This window comes from Hemicordylus capensis, chromosome 5 (assembly GCF_027244095.1).
Source record: "Hemicordylus capensis ecotype Gifberg chromosome 5, rHemCap1.1.pri, whole genome shotgun sequence".
NCBI classification, from domain to species: domain Eukaryota; kingdom Metazoa; phylum Chordata; class Lepidosauria; order Squamata; family Cordylidae; genus Hemicordylus; species Hemicordylus capensis.
The window spans coordinates 61696132-61710635 of record NC_069661.1 but is presented as its reverse complement, the minus strand read 5'-3'; positions in this window follow the sequence as shown (position 1 = coordinate 61710635).

Sequence of the window (14504 nt, the reverse complement as noted above, 5' to 3'; positions counted from 1 at the left end):
TGTCCCCTCCCTGCCTCTTCCTTAGCAGCTGAGGAACAGTGATGTCTCCTTCATTCAACTGGGCTCATCCCTCACAACCGCTGTCCTCTGTCCTGGGTGAGGAGCCTCACGCCGCACTCGCTCCTTTGCACTCTCTTTGCACTCCTCGCCTCACCCCTTCAGCCCATGCAAAAGCTGCCTTCCAGTGGCTGGGAGCACAGTTGCAGCAGTTGATGCTGCTCCCGCGTATGACAGAGGGTGTGCATCTGGAGTCTGGAGACTATTGGCACAAATATCGGCGTGGTGGGGCAGTGGGGCAGCGGGGGGCGGGGCACCAGCGAGGCTCTGGGGAGCCACCCCCAGAACATTTTGAACCCCTCCTGGAGACAGGAGGCCATGGACCAGTCTTCAAGGTCTCCCCAAGGTCCGTGGCTAAGAGCGCCTCTGGGCAGATCCACCTGAAACCTTAGAGGGTCACTGTCAACAGTATAGATAATACTGACTGAGCTAAATGGACCAAAGGTCTGACTTGGTATAAGGCGGATTCCTATGTAACCTATTCAGCAGCTGGTACAAGTGCACCTCTGCTGTGTTGCCTCCAAAGTGAATGAGCCCTGCTGGAATATAGCGCATGAAGCAAGCCTGGCAAATGCTGCTGCATGGAGCTTGGGTTGAAACCTCTATGATGTCTCTGTTAAGCCATATATATATATTTAATGCAAACCAGTCAGGTGTAATAGTTGGGATATATTTCTAATTGGAAGTCAAGCCCTAAAGAAAATGCCAGGGGGTAACTCCATCAGACTTGTTTTTTTCCTTAACCGTGCTATCCACTTTGGGCTGCAATCCTCTACATGCATTTACTTGGCAAGAAGTCAAGTGGGGCTTTCTCATGGACAGGATTGGGCTGTAAGCACTCTGTTTTACTTTGGTTTTGCCGGTGGGAACATAGCTGTTTGTTGGACCATTGCTTTTTATGGCTGTCATGGCCTAGACTATCACAGCCCCTGCTTGCAGTAGTGACTCTGAGTCAGATGCTGAGGAAGCAGGACTGGTCCCAGGCCCAGCACTGTATCTTGGCACCAGACCAGAATCTGAGGAAGCAGGACCAACACAGGTCCCAGGCCGGAATCTTGATGATAGACCAGAACCTGAAAGAACCAGAGAACTGAAGACCCCCAAAGTAGCTCCCTCAGGGCCTAAGCTGACCTGATAATGGAGGCCTTATAACCTGAGCCCACTATGGAGTCAGACTTTCTTACACCATTATGGCCCCCAATAACTGCATGCCAGCACTGGCAACAAGCTTGGTAGAAGCAGACAGAGCAGAAGAGGAGTGTCAGACTCCAAAAGGCTGCCCTTTCAAGGCTTCCACTCTCCAAGCAGGGAGGCAGAGCCCAGGAGGGTTAGTCTTGGCTTTGAAGTATTTAAGTGCTACCTCTTAAGGTAGTACTTAAGGTCCACCTCTGACTGATGATGAGTCAACTTGCTCCCTTGAACCTCTCTGAAGTTCTGAGGACTGGCCTTTGCCTCAGCTTGCAGGTAACTAGGACAGGACAATGGCCTGTTTGCCTGTGCAGAAGACACAGGCCAGTGGAGAGGTTGAGAAGACAATGGGGCTATTCTGACGATCACAAAAATCGGGCTAGGAAAGCCTAGCCCGATTTTTGCAGGTCATCGGAAAGACCAGGCTCGCTGCCGAGCCCGGTGGTTCTGGAGCGGCTAACCCGCTCCTGTAGACTGCCCCTTAGCCCGGGTTTGCGGAGTGAGTGCTCTGCAAACCCGGGCTATCTGCTCGTGAGTAGCCATGGTGCGGGTCCGCAGCGCAGCTACTTGTGAGTAGACCCCCAGCCGGGAGGCTTAAAAGCAGCCCCCTGGCTCGGGGGTCTCCCCAGTATGCCCTGCGCACTTGCACAGGGCATACTTGGGCTTCCGGGGGGCGCATGGCCACCAAGCTCCCCAGCCCCCGCTGGCTCCGTCTCGTGTGGTCGGCCGATCTGGCCGTCTAGGGTTCTCTTCCCGCTCTCTTCCCAAAACCGGGTCTCACGGATCGTGGGACCCGGTCCATTATATTAAAAGTATTTTATAAAAGTATAATGAGTTAACTGGGTACTGTCCCCTTAAATACCACCAGCTCTCTAAATTATCTCTTCCCTTGGCTCAGGAAAAACCCTACAGCAGGACTGCATTAAAAGCCCTGCCAAGGAGCTGTATACAATTTAACTGATTTATTACATTACCAACAGCTACATTCTCTAGTCACAGCTCAATAGATGACACACTAACACATTTTAGTGTGGACCCTGGTACTACTGAATATCTACTTTGGTTAATGGGAATCTATTGTTGTATACTTTGAGAAATGCTCCTTTGAATTGAGTTTCTTAAATATGTATGTTTGATGCATATTTGTGATTTGTAAATCATGTGCTCCGAATCCTTCTTTTGAGACAGATGGATGACCTATATTGTAGAGTGCAACTAGTTGGCAGGATAAAAACTTGAGGAAAATAGCTGTTAGCGTTAAGGCCTTTATGAAGCTATGTCACGCCATTGGTCTCTTCACAGCTGCTTTACCTGTCCCTCTCCCCTCCCGCAGGCAGGGCCTCAGAGCTTTTGAGGGGAGGGGATTTGATTCACCCGAGCCCTCCTCCTCCTCCAGGTTCCTTGGGGTTGCTGTGGCAGTCTCTCTCTGGAGGCCTCCACCACTCACCCTCCAAATGCCTCTAATCACTGACCAAGCCTGCCTTAAATCCCTTCTGACAACTGATTCATCCCATGCCCCCGCTAATTGGACCTCCACCCTGCCATATCAGGCTGCTCTCACCTGTATCCCCCTCAGGTGTGCCTCTGTCTGCTGTTGCCTCTTCCCTCACTCACACCCACCCTTCCCCCGGTCCCTCTAGCCCGGCTCCTTGATCTCGCAGCGTCTTGGCTGGCCCCTTGTTGGGCTGCTCTGCCTGGCTGCCCACCCCACCTGGGGACTCTCTGGCCTTGGTTGCTGCTGAATGAACATTGGAGCCAGTAAGGCCGGCAGAGGCCCCGGCCGGACAAGCTACTTACTGAATGCAGTCTGTGTTGCCAAAAGACAATATTAAAAATATTGCTGCTAAACCATATGACTTCCAGAGTGAAAATCTCTGAGGTTTATGGCAAGCCTTGCAGAAAGAAGCAACTAAAAAATAAAATAATAATCAAGGATATAGGTTTAAGGGTAGTTGGGACAGGTTGCCTGGATTGGCCATATGCTTCTGTGATAAGAATGGAAGTCTTTTTCAACCAGATTGCAGTAGCACTCATTTTGAACACTAGACATGACACTAATGAAATATGTGGGATTTGACCCACCATTCAATTACACCAGATACTTTATTTAATAAAAAAAAAGGATTGGGTCACACTGCAGTGAAATGTTAAAATAATTTTTTTAATCCCAGGATAGCAGTCAGCCACCTCTGACACTACTAACATGCTGCTGCTTTCTATGCCACAAGTTATACCCCTTGGCATATGTAGTATTCAGCAGCAGCAAGAGACTTTGCAAAAATCTGGGTCATTAGGAGCTTGGTTTTCAAATACAATTTGCAATCTGCAATTATTGAAGAATGACAATTGGATCTTTATTCCTTCAAGCCCCCTTTCCCAAGCTCTGGGAAGGGAGAAACGTTTTCTTTAAAGACCTAAGAAGGAAAGTAGAATTGATCTCTCCAGTTCTTTGGTTCAGTTAGCATGTTCTTGAAACTGGTGATATCACAATAGGAATATGGAAACTGAAAAGATATTCTGGAGACTCAAAGTTCCTTTCAGTCATCAATGACTAACCTTTGTAACAGAAGCAGGATGAGCAGAGACTGTGGGATAAATTCCTGGCTCCAGGGCAAAATGAGATGCCAAGGCAATGGTTAATTACCTAAAGGTTAATGGATGAACCTCTGCTGTAAATACCAAGACAAATGTCCACAGAATAAGAATGCGCTCAGCCTCATGGTAACTTGTATATAGTTACAGCAAATGGCTTAAATGCAATTGGCCTTCATTTACAAATAATATGAGTTGTGGCATGTATGTGTATGAGAGGGAGGGAGGCAGAATGAACTGCTCAGCTATTGCCACTGAGTAGCAACTGAGGGATGGGATGTACATGTGCATACTTGTGCATAAATTTGGTAAAGAAAGAGGGGGGATAGGGCTTTTACTGTGCAGATCATACTGTAACATGGTGCAGGAATGTAGCCAGCACCATACAAACTCATTGGTCTCTGTTGGGTGCTATTGGCCACTCAGCAGCAAAAAAACCCAACAAAACCCCCAGGTCATAAGTAGTGCAAAATACAATTTAAAAATAAACAAGACTGTATTAAAAGGATCTGTAAAGAAAATAATATCAACAAGCTTCAACAAAATCCATATTCGAATTAATAAGAGCAAAGAAAATTAAAAATTGGGCTGCACCAGGCGACGATCAACTGCATGGCATTTGGCTTAAACACCTAACAAGCCTCCATAAACAACTATCAAAACAGTTCAATCACATTTTGCAAGGAGGTGATATTGAACAATGGCTAACAACTGGGAAGACTCTCTCATAATGAAAGACCCAGCAAAAGGTGCAGTTCCAAGTAATTATAGACCGATAACCTGCCTGTCAACCATGTTCAAATCATTAACTGGAATAATAGCAGATGAAGTAATGCAACACTTATTGACTAACAAACAGCTTCCAGTTGAACAGAAAGGAAATTGCCCAAACACCAGAAGCACAAAAGACCAGCTGCTGATTGACAAAATGATTTTAGAAAATTGCAAGAGAAGAAAAACAAATCTAAGTGTTGCATGGATCGACTACAAGAAGGCCTTTGACTCATTGCCTCACACATGGATACTAAAATGTTGAGAAACAACTGGTGTCAGCAAAAACATTCAGATATTTATTTTAAAAAAGCAATGAGCATGTGGAGTACACAGTTAAAGACCTTGAAGAGCACCTCAACACCATAGGAGCCACAGAAATCACCATCAGCCGATTACAAAAAGTAACGTTACTGAGAATATTCTGCCTATATTCTGCAACGATATCTATAACAACAGCAACAACGTTGACAATAAAATTCAGCCATCCGAGGTCCTTGGAAAGGACTCGAAGTCTGGATAAAACAAACCAGTCAATAACACCTGTCTGACTGTGTAAATAAATAATAATAATAAATAATAAATATATATACTGCCTTTCCTTAAAACCTCAGACTCTGCTATTCTGTGTGTGATAAAATATCTGAGTAAAGGTCAATGAAGAACTGCGTGTGGAATGAGGACTGTTGCACTAGCGTTAAGTGGATGGCTTAGTTGTGCTAAAAACAAGTTGTGCTAAAAACTGCTAGCATCAAGTCCTTCCGCAAATGGTTCATTGCTCTGGATGTTGGCCAGGATTTTTAAAGGAGCATTTCAATATATTGGTACATTCAAAAGCTTATCTATAATATAAAGCTGCTTGGGCCTGACGACTGACTAACATGAAACTCCCAGACCAAACCACAAAAGCTAGAAACATGCTTCCAGATCTTGCCCAGACCACCAAATAAATTCCAAAAGCCTGGGAAAAAATCATTACTTTCCTGGAAAATCTGAAACCACTCTACCATTGTAAAGCATGGAGAATGGGATCTCACAGAGCTAAGAAAAGGCTAGACTCAGGGCAACATAAGAAGTTAAGCTGTTTGCTAACTCCATGTCTTCACTCACTGACATGAAACTCCCAGACCAAACAATGAAAGATAGAAACATGCCGTTTTCGCACATAGGTTCCAGACCTCACCCACACTACCAAATCATAATACATAAGCCTTTATTACGGTCAGAGACCAGCATAAAATTACACCTACCCAATCAAAAACCCTGTAAAAATGTATTACTGCCCAGGATAATGCAAGATTATTCTCACATTGGACAGCATCAGTCATAGGACCTCATAGAGCTAGGAAAAGACTAGAGTTACAGCAACATAAGATGTTAATACACTTGCAAACTGCAAGCTGTTTTACTAGTAATGTTACCTATTTCTTCTAGAGTATCTATGGAAAAAAAAAACCACCTGCCTCATGTCACTGAGTTCTGGAACAGATAGGTGACTTCAGCATTTTGGCCAGTGATGAAAACAGGTCAAAATAGCTCAGGCAAATATGTACATGGTGTTCCCTTTGTTGTGCTCTGGAGGAAACTGTCAGACTGACATATTTTGCAAATATGAACTTTGATGAAGTATTTTATTTGTAGATTGTTTTACTCCATTTTTGTTTGTTTTATATACTGAATTGTACTACATATTACCTATTGTGTTTGCTGATGCTTTGTATTTTTCAGACAGGGGACATCTCTTTTCTGTTATATTTCCTGCTATTGGCTACTGTCAAGGTATCTACGTTGTGCAACCCTGGCCTGGTTTCCTTTTCCATCTGACTTCCTTATCCATCTTTTCCATCTTCATTTTCCATCTCATTCCTTTTCCATTTCCAACCCTGGCCTGACTTCCTTTTCCATCTCAAACCAGCGAGATTCACCAATAAGCACAAAGGGAGTCTGTTCTCACATACAGCCAAGACGGGGCTAAGAAAGCCAAGCCCAGTCTTGGCTGTATGAGAGAACCGCTGGGATTGCACCTGATCCCGGCAACGCTTTGGTGGCAAACCCACCCGTGGAGCCAGCCTCTTAAACAAGGTTAAGGGAGTGAGCACTCCCTTGGCCCTGTTTTCTGGATCATGTGCAGCCCTGGCTGCTTTCAGCTGATGCTGCAACACTGACGGGCACACCCCCATCACTGGGGGTCTCCCCACAATGCACCATGGACTCATGCAGTGCATTGTGGGAGTTCCAGGGGCCAGGATGACTTGTCACTCCCCCCGCACCTCCACACTGCCGGAGGAAGCAGCTGAGCGTCTGGGTGCATGGGATTGTACACCCTGACCCTCCTAGGTTCAGCAGCTGGATCATCTGTGGGGAAGGCGAGCTTCTGCTGCCTTCTTTGCCGCCTGCCTGGAAGCTCTCTCACACAATCGTGAGAAAGGGCCCAGGGCCTTTCCTCCTCATATACCGCTCCGAAAAACCAATAGATATTCTAAAGAAAATTAGAATGTCTACTTTGTATGTTTATTCGTTTTAAATTCAGGCTGGAGACATGATGTACACTTTCACAGAAAGAAGGGAGAATGAGACTTTCAATGGAGACAGACAGTAATAACATGGCCTTTGCATAGAATTAATTCAATTATTTGCAGCAAACATTGTTTAAACTGCAGGTCATTTATAAGGACTGAGTATAATTAGCATTGCATAAGTTTCATGGTGATTTTAGAGGAATTATGTCTAGCTGTAAATTTTATCCTATTGCTGGAGCTGACCACGCATCAATATATATTTCCGGCAGGTAGCAATTAACTCCCCACTCCACCGCCCATTGTAAAGGTTTATTATCTGTTTCTATGATAGCGAAAACCATCTTGGACTAATCACAGCTGAGATTTTAAGCCACTCACATGGAACAAGTGCTATTGACACAAATTGAACTTCTTTCTAGTTAAACATATCTACCAGTAATCAGTGTGAAAATGAGCTGGCACATCATTTGAGCAAGCAGCACACTGAGACTTACGTAGACCTGGAACCTGTCTCCAACTCATCCTAAAACTTGAGCAGGTATACCAAAGAAGAGACTTCTTCATATGTGCAGTAGATTACCTTGGTTTCACTATTGCATGGACACAATCTACCCTACACATCTAGGACTAAGTGACAAAACTTAGAGGTCAGAAGAAATGATTGCCAGGAACTAATTGGGGAGCTGCAGGCATTGTTTTAAATCCCCGTTCCCAAGGCTGCAAATACCCAGCGTTATGAAACAAAGGACACATTTTTCTTTTCCATTGCAATGACAAAGGGCTGGACGTGCTCTTGAATTTAAGTCCCTTTTTTCACACTCTGGTTGTGTTACAAGATACCTCCAATAGTCCACTTCCTGGTATCGGGCAGCCCCAGGCGAATGAGTGGTAACAGTGTGTTCTTCCATTCCTTCTCCAAAGCTTTTCCTTTGGAATGCCTATGATACATGCATCCTTCTTTTGTTCTGTATGCTTAAGCTACCTATGTACAAAAAAACCTCAAGAACAGTCACTCCATGGAAATGTCCAGAGGGGTCATGGCTTTCCTGTTTGCAGGTCATCTACAGTCATTAGAATCAGTGCACTTCTCTAGATGTAGATAACAATAAGAAATTCTACATTATGCTTCTCATTAACATAATAATTGACAATTACTAGAAAGTATTTTTATTATTGATCGCAGTGACTAGAAAAGGAAACTCTTAAATAGTGCTATGAAATATTCAGAAGTTATATTTCGACACAACACTTCTTACATTTTGCTAGATTTGTAGTCAAATGGCTAGTTATTTTGAATCAATGAAATTCAGCTTCTCGCCATCTCTCCAAATCCTGTTCTACCAATAAGTGCTCTGAACTGACCTAGTATATTGACTATGCACAGGTTCACACATAAGACGAAGCCTGAGTTTCTCCCAGCTCAGGATATGAAGGGGACCTGAAGTTGGCACTGCACACAATCGCATATCTTGGTCTGTTGGAGGTCACTGATTGAGCCAGAAGTATGCCGCCAGGCTGAACCGCCCTGGATGCTATCACAGCCTGCCTTGTGGCACTTTGCAATCATTGGTCCTGATGGCAAGTGAGTGGATGGGTGGGGGGTTGTTTGGAATGAACCAGAAATTCATGGAGAGCTTGCATAGAGACATAATGTGCACTTCAGTGGGAACAGCACTTGGTTTGGCAAACCAGCTTCAAATCTTGGTTCCACATCTTGGTTTGAGGCTTTGAGTGAAGCTCAGCTTCCTGCCTTGGCACAGGTTCGTTCTGTCATAGACATGTCGGTCACCAACTTCATGTGTAGGTTCTGCATGGCATCTGAACCTGCTCTTTATCTCATTTTCCTATGACCTCATTGATTTCCTTGACTGCTCAGCTTCCTGTCTTTAGTTCCTTTTGAATCCCTACCCCATTCTGTCCCATTACTGAAAATGGTGCTTTCTGTCCCTAGATACCTCAATCAGCCTAACATTCTTTCCTTTCCTTTCCTTTCCTTTCCTTTCCTTTCCTTGTGCTAATTTTCAGCACTGCATGACTTTAGGGATGTGTGAATAGATTTGTGGCCAAATTGATTTGACTCAAATCTGGTTGATTTGAGTGATTCAACCTTGAATCAAATCACTGAGGGCATTGAATTGAATCACCCTAGATTCGAGCTCAAATCATTTTGGTGTATGGATTATCTGTTTGTAATGACTTCTTCATAGGAAACCTTGTGTTTCCCTATAAAGAAATCATTACAGAGAACCTACAACACATTAAAATTCCTAAAAATTCACCCTTTGCCTGATTCCTTTGGCGGTTGGATGGTAATTGGCACCCATGGGGCCCTACCACACAACCCATTTTGGTGTCCCTAGGTGCTACCTGTGGGGAATTACAGGCTGCTTTGAATCCCCATTATTCCCTATGGCAGAATTTTTTTTTAAAAAAACACCCAGGAATCTAACACTAATATTGCCAAACACGGGGGGGGGAATCCTTTAAATAATGAGTGCCCTACTTTCTTGAGGGTAGGGTGGTAGGCAGCAGCCAAGGTGCCCTGCCACCCAACCCTCTTTGGTGCCCCCAGCCCTTAAAAATTAGGCTGAATCAATTCGAATTCGAATTGAATCAAATCAAATTTGAATCAAATCACCCCAAATTTGAGGCCAGCAGTTTCGAGCTCAAATAGAATCAGGCTTATTTTATTAAAAGTCAAATCGGATCGCAAAATTCAATTCATGCACATCCCTGCATGACTTACCCTTCCTCCTCAATATTTGGAATCCTTATCGACCTTCTACAACATCCCAGCAGTTCAGCAACATAAATACCATGCAACAACTCCATAACTCTTATTCTAGCTACACACATCTCTAAGATTGCAATGCAATGTACATTTGGGAGTAAGACCTACTAAAGAAAAGGGGATATTGCTTCTAAGCAAAAATGCATCCAGTGCTTGCTAAATGAAGATGCCACTGAATTGCAGTAAAATTAACTTGCAAGTAAGCTGCTAAGAATTGCAGCCTATATATAGAAACATAACTTTAAGTTTCACATCAGATCAGTGATCTTATTATTCAATAAGATCTTATTGAAATATTCAGACATGCCTGGCACTCATTTCTAGATAAAATAATTTGCACAATGTCTGAAACTAGCTGGGTGTGCCCAGTAAATGAGACAGGATGTGTCTGAAAATACAAGTAAGTTAATTTTTAAAATATTTTTTTCTACATTTTTGGTACTGCTCTGACCTTTTAAAATTATAGTTAAGTTCGAGAAAAATGGATAATGGCTATGCTCACTTCCAAAAATAAATCAAGGGTTTTCTGACCATCCACTGTCATATTCAAAAATTCACAATTTCTCAGTAGAGTATTAACATGTAAATAGTGCTCTTGATTCAGTGCTAATAGGAACAAAGTGTGCAGTCAAAACATGTTTTATGTTTTGGGCACAGAGATATTTCCCCCAACAAAGGCCGACTGAGTTGTATCTAGAGAGGTTACATAATGTGTGTCTTGAGGCAACACCTACAGCCTGTTAGTCAATAGATCACACAGACATCATCATCATCATCATTATCATCATCATCATCATCAATAATCTTTATTTGTCAGCCGCCCCATAACAAATTGTTCTCAATCAGCCAAATGATTGGCTCACATCACATTAATGGAGCCCATGCCTCTTCCTCTCCGCCCACTGTTGTCTTTACATCCTTAATCGGCAGGTTGCAGGGGTAGCTGGTGCTTCCATGCTGCTCTGGGAAGATGCTGGCATGCAGAAGGTTCCAAGTTCCTTCCCAAGATAGGGCTTAGAGAGACTCCTGCTTGCAACCTTGGAGAACCATTGCCATCTGTGTGGACAATACTGAGCTAGATGGACCAATGGTCTGACTATGCAATATCATGCTCATGCACACACAAGAGATATATGCGTGCAGTCCTAGGATGAAGGGTGGCATAAAAATGTAACAATAAAATGAAATAAAATACTTTTGGTAGCCATTCTGAGAAACAAGTAAACAGGACATGTGGCGGTTCTCAGAATAAGAAGAACCATTTTTTTCTCCTATGTAAGCTACTTTGAGAACTTTGGGATTGAAAAGTGATATAGAAGTTGTAGAAGTGGTAGTGGTAACTGCCCCCCCGCCCACATTTAATTAAGAAACATAGGGACTGATAAGATATGAATTGAGAAAGAAAATCTCCTTACCAAACACATATCATACGTGAGTGATGTACCCCAGGACAAAAATATGGGAATTTATTTCTTCTGCTTCTGATCCAACAGTTGAAATGATTGATGCTTTAAAGCAGGGATTCTCAACGTGTGGGTCCCCAGATGTAATTGGACTTCGACTCCCATAATTCCCAACCAAAGGCCACTGGGGCTGGGGATTATGGGAGTTGAAGTCCAATAACATCTGGGGACCCACACGTTGAGAAACGCTGCTTTAAAAAATACTGAGTGGCAGAGCACCTGCTTTGCATGCAGAAGGTCTTAGGTCTGATCTCTGGCATCCCCAAGTAGGGTTAGGAAAAATCATTGTCTGAAACTCCTGAGAGCTCCTGCCAGCAGTATAGACAGGGGAAGGCAACCTTGGCATTCTGGCTGTTGTTGAACTCCCATCATCCACAGCTTCAATTTATGGGGTAAGCAGTGAGGTGGCCAGATAGGCAGACGATACCAAACTCTTTTGGGTAGTGAAATCTGAAACAGATTGTGAGGAGCTCCAAAAGGATCTCTCCAAACTGGGTGAGTGGGCTACAAAATAGCAAATGCGGTCCAATGTTGGCAAGTGTAAAGTGATGCACTTGGAGACGAAAAACCCCAACTTCACGTATACACTGATGGGATCTGAGCTGTCAGTGACTGACCAAGAGAGGGATCTTGGGGTCGTGGTGGACAGCTCGTTGAAAGTGTTGACTCAATGTGCGGCAGCTGTGAAAAAGGCCAATTCCATGCTAGGGATCATTAGGAAGGGGACTGAAAATAAAACGGCTAATATTATAATGCCCTTATACAAAACTATGATGCGGCCACACCTGGAGTACTGCGTACAATTCTGGTCACCACATCTAAAAAAAGGACATTGTAGAACTGGAAAAGGTGCAGAAGAGGGCAACCAAGATGATCAGGGGCCTAGAGAAGTTTTCCTATGAGGCAAGGCTACAACACATGGGGCTATTTGGTTTATCAAAAAGATGACTGCAGGGAGATATGATAGAGGTCTATAAAATCATGTACGGCGTGGAGAAAGTGGATGGAGAGAAATTCTTCTCCCTCTCACATAACACTAGAACCAGGGGTCATCCCATTAAATTGATTGCCAGGAAATTTAGGACCAACAAATGGAGTTACTTTTTCACACAACACATAATCCACTTGTGGAGTCCTCTGCCACAAGATGTGGTGACAGCCAGCAACCTGGATGGCTTTAAGAGGGGTTTGGATAACTTTGTGGAGGGGAGGTCTATCAACAGCTACTAGTTGGAGGGCTACAGCCTCGAAGGCAGGATGCCTCTGAGTACCAGTTGCAGGGGAGTAACAGCAGGGGAGAGGACATACCTTCAATTCCTGCCTGTGGCTTCCAGTGGCAGCTGGTGGGCCACTGTGTGAAACAGGATGCTGGACTTGGACCTGATCCAGCAGGGCTGTTCTTATGTTCTTGTGATGGGAGTTGTAGTTTTACAGCTGGAGAGCCAGGGTTGCTTATCCTTGATATTAGACAATACTGAAATGGATGGACCAATGATCTCTCAACTGGAGGCAGCTTTCTATGTCACTATGATCACAGCTGGTCATCTGCACAGGACTTTGGTATCATTCATTGAAACCAGCACACAAAGCTGAAGACAGAAGAGGAGCTACTATCTGAGACAGTGGGGAAAGGAATATAAAAACAAATATTTATTGCATTCACTGCTACCAAGACAGAAATGACTTGTTACATTGTTTCTAAGACTGACTTGTTACACAGCATACGTGTCTGTTGCTGGAAGCCACAGCACCTGACCTGAGCCATCTTTCCTCTCTGCCTCTGTAACATCTATGATTTTTTTAAAAAATAATAATAATTGTGAGGTGACATTGTGAGTTTTCCCTGCCCTCACTCAGCTTCATTACTTGCCACCTGTGGGGCAGGGGAAGCTCACAAGAAGATAAGGCTATGCCACACACTAAGGTTGTGCACACGACCAAAGTAGGGGCAGGGAGGGCAGGTGGGGGGAAGGCACCTCTCCCCCAGACAATTGTCATCCATCTCTTCAATGTGCTGACATGCACCCACACTATCCATGCTGCTCTGTGTAGCATGACTCTCTCTGGAGGCCGGGACTCATTTCCCCAGCCTCCAGGAATCCCACACTGCACCACGCAATGAGCACAGTGCATTGGGGGATTCCCCCAGGATTCAGGTGTTCTAGGCACCAGACTCTGTGTATGTTCAGCCTGTGTGCAACCTGAGCACACACATGACCCTGACTAAAGGCCAGGCTTAAAAGTTGGATCAAGCCTTGATTCTGGTGCTCTACACGAGCAGCCTAACCCTGGCTGGGCCGCCCTAACCTGGGTTACATTGCATTTGAGAATATCCCCATTTTGTAATAATTTACATTACCATGGGAGAGATTAGGAAGAGACTTGGCAGTTGCTGCTTTCAGTGGCAGGGCCGATGTGTTCCATTATGTCTGGTTTTGACCTAACAAACTTTTGGCAAAGCAAACATCCCTGGAATTGTATGGATTTGGTCCAAAAAACACACCACAGTTTATTTACAGAGGATCGTTCGATCAAAAACTACTAACCTTGACTGCCAGGAATGAAACCTTCACCTTCCTAGAATGTACATTTCAAAGCCACATCATCAAAAATTGGATCCCTGCATTTCCATCATGAATTCAGTGAACATGTCTTTTCTGTAACATTACAGCATCTGAATGCTGGCGGGGTGGGTGGGAAGGACGTGTTATGTATGCATCTTGAAGGAGGGATGGAGCCACCATTGGGCAAACAGGTTCAAAGAACCCAGGGGCTGTGACACGCATCAATCAGGGGCCGCGACACGCATCTGATGTCAGACACGGCGGCATTATTTTGGCCACCAATCAAGGGCCGTGACAATCAGGGGCCACAACATGGCCACAATCACGGCCACCAATCAGGGGCCGCGACACGCATCTGATGTCCAACACGGGGGCATTATTTTGGTCCCAAACGGGGCCACACGGCCCTGTTTGGAGCCGAAATTGGCTCCAGTCTCGCTGCTCCTAGTCTCACTGCCAATGTAGCAGGGCTGATCTATCTCCCTCCCAAACGGGGCCACGTGGCCCCATTTAGGAGAGAAATTGGCCCGCACTGCATTGGCAGCGTGGCTAGAATGGC